We start from the raw sequence: 5,724 nt of genomic DNA on the forward strand, positions 1-5,724 counted from the left end.
CACTGCCCCATAAAAATGCAGTGCCCCACTACCAGCAGTCGAGATTCCCATATTTGGGGATTTTGCAGGAGTTGTCTCCACCGAGGAACATCAGCCTGGGAGAACCACGTTCCTGAAGATGGAATCTCCCCCGCCAGGTAAGTTAAGTATCTGTCGATTTTTCAGACGGTGGTTATGAAGGTTCTCTCCTCTGTCTGAGTATAACCTATATAAATCCGTGATTACGGCAGCTGAGATTACAGTAGCTGTGACCGTTCATGGTCCATGGTACTGTCTGCATTAAAAAGTCTGCCCGATCCAGGTTTAGAAGAGGACGTTCAGAATCTTCCCGCTGCAACAGTGACTCTTTTACCTGTGACCCGCCGAAGGTCGTCCAACTGCCCAGTCACCGAGGGCAGATTAGCCTGGATGTCAGCCAGTGCCTGAGCCACCAGCAGGAACACCAGCAGGCCTGGCTTTAACAGCGCCGGCTAATCTGTCTAAAGACAGTCAAACGGCCACGTCTATTTATGGGGCCGTCCTAGACGCTGAGGGCCCAATCCCCCCCCCATACAGCCAGATACCCGTTCTGCTGCGGGAACTGATGACTGGGCACTATCTGGGTAATTGCTGTCGTTACCGAGGGAGGACCGCAGCGACCTTCGTGTTCTGAGCCTGTCGGAGTAACTCAGACTGACCTTCTAAAGTCTGGACAGTTTTAAGCTCTGCAATGGCTAATTAACTCAGCATCATAAAATGAAGTATATAAAGATTAATCTGACAATTTAGTACAGAAGTAATTAAACTCAAGACAACCACTGTAGTATATGGGCAGCTGCGGTTGCTGATTATGAATATTTTCCATGTACCATGTATGGAAATTATGCTTCCTGGGCCCTTGTGTATTTTAGCAAAACGGATGTATATGTGGTATAAATATGTTTCAGTTTCAGTTTTATTTGTCATATGTAGGTTATCGCAGGGACTTCATTACCATGAAGTGTGTACAAGTGACTAAGCTAAAATAAATTAGCAATACAAAATTTGTCATTTTACAAGATAGGTAAGATATGAATGAGTAAAATAGTAACAATTTAGATGTAAACGGGGTGGGGGAGAAAAGAGGCAGATGGGAGAATGTGAAGAGATTGAGCAGGAAGAACAAGGACAGTATTTTATAATTTGCAGATGCAAGTGTGCAGGTACAGTTTGTGTAATGTGGGTGTTCAGGTGTTGCCATGTACATATATATAATTTCATACAGTACTGGCCAAAAGTTTGGACACACCTTCAATGTGTTTTCAATGTGTTTTCTATATTTTCATGACCATTTACGTTGGTAGATTCTCACTGAAGGCATCAAAACTATGAATGAACACATGTGGAGTTATGTACTTAACAAAAAAAGGTGAAATAACTGAAAACATGTTTTATAATCTAGTTTCTTTGCTCTGATTACTGCTTTGCACACTTTGGCATTCTCTCGATGAGGTCGTCACCTGAAATGTTTTTCCAACAGTCTTGAAGGAGTTCCCAGAGGTGTTTAGCACTTGTTGGTCCAGCTCACCCCAAACCATCTGGATTGGGTTCAGGTCCGGTGACTGTGGAGGCCAGGTCTCCACTTTTTGTTAAGTACATAATTCCACATGTGTTCATTCATAGTTTTGATGCCTTCAGTGAGAATCTACCTATTTAAATGGTCATGAAAATAAAGAAAACACATTGAAAGAGAAGGTGTGTCCAAACTTTTGGCCTGCGGTAGAATATCATCTGCATTTATTTTATACAATTTGCTCATTAGTGAATGTTTCCTTAATTCCATTTTTAGCATTTACATTTATTTTTACAGCATTTACCGGACGGCCTTATCGATAGTGCCTTACAGTGTCAGTAGTGACAGGGACTGTTCCCCTGGGGACACTCAGGGTTAAGAGTCTTGCTCAGGAACACAATGGTAGTAAGTGGGGTTTGAACCTTCTGATTCATAGGCGAGCATGTTACCCACTATGCTACTACCAGCCTAGCAAGTTGTTGTGGCTAACCAGTCTGACACATATCATGTCACTCACATGCCTTGTACTGTACTAAGCATAGGAATAAGTTTTATTTGACTTTGAATACACTCCTGTTTTCTGCAGACATTCTTTTCTTCATTTGTTTATTTAAAAGCCTTGGATTTTTCTCTATTGTGAAATCATAGATAAGGTGTCCACTGAGTAATGATAGTTCTACATCGGGGTGATAAAAATTACAAAGTTAAGAGAAAGATAGATTGTAGTAAAGTGTGTCATGATGATGTTCTGCTTACAAAGCTCCAAGGAGCATTCAAATGCACTGATAAACATAGCCATGTTCAGATATGAAATCACCCTGTTCCTGTTTCAGTAGAACAATCTGCATGTGTCATCTAATAGAAATAAAAAATAAATAAAAACACTTCATCCATGTCAAAGGTCATCACTGGAAAAGAGGTAAACACATCCTGTTCCTCTAAAGCCAAATTCCAATACACATGTTTACTGTGTCCTCAAAGTACAGAGCTCCTACACAGTTTTGGGTATTTTGTCCCACAGTACACCTGATAATACCCCTTGTGAAAGGCTCGACTGTGATCTGATGAGCTGGATCAGGAGTGAAGGGTCAGTGAATGACCTTTGTTTTAGCCTTGTTCTCTTTAACTGAGCAAGAGATAATCCGCAATGAGGTGTGCGTTAAATGGTTTTAATGACTGACGCAAAGGCCATGAAGCACGCATCAGTGTGGATTAATCCATTTATACCACATTTTATGCCAAGACTTGTCAGTGGAACCTTTGGTTACTGATGTCAAAATGAAATCTGCTGCTCTGTACCCATAACTTGCTGAGACCTTAGATGCGGCATTATAGCTCGCCAACGCATTAGTGCATAATGTTGACTACAGACCAACCAGCCAGTCGGAAGTTACGTGTCATATCAAGCCAACAGAAATGGATTCTGCTGATACTGTGCTGATTGCAGCTGGCCTGAGCGCTAGCAGGGTCACGCCAGGTTAAGGCTTTCATGCTACCGCCCACACCACCTCAGCAAGGCCTACTGGGAAGTGTCCGTTAAAGTAATCCATGGTTTGTCTTTCCATGAAAGGAAGTGTGTCGAGCGAAGGTCAAGACGGGCTGGCGTACCTCCACTTTTTAAAAATATGCTCATTTAGCTTACTGCTAACCTTTACAGATTAAATCATCTGCAGATTTTTTTTACCCAGAGGCATATTGTTCCAGATACAAGACAACACTGATTTAAATCGATGTCAGGGTCCGTTACGAAAAGGGGCCACGCTGGATCTGAGATTCGTCTTATCCTGTGTTATTATGATTCCTGGTTGTTTTCACCAGTGTCTGCCTGTATAAAGCTGCCCTGTTAGTGTCTGTTTGCCGTTATTGAGGGATGTTTTTCCCTCTGTTGTATGCTCCATCTAATACATTTACATTTAAGGCATTTGGCAGATGCCCTTATCCAGAGCGACTTAAATAAATCCCTTTCTCGTGACGTTGTGCATATGAGTCCTCCTTTCCTCACGATGTCCAGCTATCATAACAACCTAGTATATTTCTTCTTCATACAAATCACGAAATGTACGACAACAGCATTTTTCACGTCTAAAATTCTGGCCATTTATAGATGGTGATGTTTTGACAGTTTGAACCATATTTTTCAGTTGCTACAAAACTAAGAGCACCTTGGGCATGTTGAAATCATTTTATCTTCTGGTTTTACTGAACTAAACTATGGCTAGCAATCAATTTAATGCATTCCGGTTTAACTTTTCCAGCATGGAGCAAGCGTCAGTCAGATCTACTGAAGCGGCCATATCGTTGCAAGCGAGACAGAACGATTGCTGGCCGCCCGTGTGCATGTCAAGTGTTGCTGCAGGGACTGCTGTAGACATCTCGGAACCACACCCAAATGTGCACATTATCAGCATTTATATTCAAGCGTTGTAATGGGTGAAAAGTGAACTATGTTGCACACAGGGCCAGAAAGAGAGAAGAATTTCCAGTCAGACTGCCACACGAAACTGCTGCCACTCTGTATTTTGGTCCTCGGGAGGAGGTGCCTTTACACCTCGGGTCAGGAAGGTGGATGCTATTATAGGAGCGTAATCACTGCGGTCATCAGTTTATTTTCAGCTGTGGTGGATTGGCTCAGTGCACGGCATCAGGGCGAGATTTGGCAAGCAAATGAACGTCATGCAAATGAATTCCCACAAAGTCATAAATATTTTTTTCCACCTGCATATATGTCTCTGCAAGTGTCATTTTCAGATACAGCATAGATCACATCGTGGCAAGGTGCTTAAAACAAAGTTATTTGTTGGAATGGAGATGCGCTTTCTTTGCACGGTTATTGCAACGAGCATTTCTCACAGATGGGAAATTCTAATTAATTTCCTTCCAATTGCTTAGTCCTGCGCAGAGAGAGCAGAGGGGGCTTTTGCACAAGAGTCCTACGAGTGCAAACATTCAAAACATGTCGTGAATGGTCATGTGACCCAGATCTGCCCGCCTCATGGTTCCTCAAGATCAGTCACAAAGCGAATCGGACTACAGGCAGCAGAAATGGCGGGGTGTCACCAAGAGTGTCTGGGGTTGGCACTGAAATTTGGAACATTGAAATTTAAACACTGAGGGAAACATCTTTAAAATGAACAGAAATAATCATATAGAAATAATAACACCCCAACAGATAGGGCTGTGTGGGTAGAATGTGAAAAAACGGACGTTTTTATATTTTTAAAAAGGGGAGGAGCCTGTCAGATCTGACACACCCTACGAAGGGGTCGTGATAATGCCTAGTTAGCTGAAAACGTATAAGCATGCCTGGACTGTCACCTTCTGCTTTTACGTTTCACCACACAGCACCTGAGTGCGTAAAAGGTGACGATGACGCGAGGCAGCATTACACTGATCGTGTGACAGGTACAGAGTGTCCTGCTTGGTTTTTTTTTTTTCTCCCCGGGGGTTTTTCTAGACAGAACAAAAAGCGGGTCAAAGGAAGTCATTACACCCATCAGCCAATTAAAGAGAGGCTGGCTGCGACCTGGGGACTCCGGTGTCCTGGAGACAGGTTCTCCCCTGGGCCAGATTCCCGTACCCAGAAGGCGATCTGTAACTCAACGCCGGCTTTTGTTTGTGACTGAGGTATAGGATAACAGGGGTAGGAAGGTGTGTGTGTGTGAGAGAGAGAGAGAGAGAGAGAGAGAGAGAGAGAGAGTTTACACTCATGTTAGCAAGGACCAAATCAAAAATGCTTATTCAACTAAAAGTAAGATCTGAATTCATGAGTAAGTCTATGATTAGAAAGGTCTTATAATGCAGATGCTTGAAAATATGTTAATTATACATACGTTACAAACTTATAACACCAGGTCCTCATAAACAAATGAATAAGAAAGTGTAAATGTGTTTTAGAAAAACTAGCAAGGCTACATTGCGGTTTTCTCTTAGGAGTGCTAACGCCACAAAAAGTAAAATCTACGTGGATGAGTAGAAAAATGAATTAACACATACAGAGATTTAAAAATGAATTTATAATACACACGTTACATACTTATTACATCAAGTCTTCACAAACATTTGAACAGGAAAGTGTAAACGTAAATGTATTATAAATGCAGTTGTTATGTGTCAGTGTGTGTGTGTGTGTGTGTGTGTGTGTGCACGTGTGTGTGTGTTTTTCTTTGTTCAGGTGTGTCACATTTCTCTGGTTT

At 42.1% G+C, this 5,724-nt stretch overlaps 1 pseudogene; it reads right to left on the minus strand.

Annotated features, from left to right (window-relative positions):
• On the minus strand, positions 1 to 145 carry LOC114770908 (uncharacterized; annotated as a pseudogene).
• Positions 146 to 5,724: the final 5,579 nt, after the last annotated feature.

The sequence above is a fragment of the Denticeps clupeoides genome, chromosome 20 (assembly GCF_900700375.1).
Source record: "Denticeps clupeoides chromosome 20, fDenClu1.1, whole genome shotgun sequence".
NCBI lineage: Eukaryota > Metazoa > Chordata > Actinopteri > Clupeiformes > Denticipitidae > Denticeps > Denticeps clupeoides.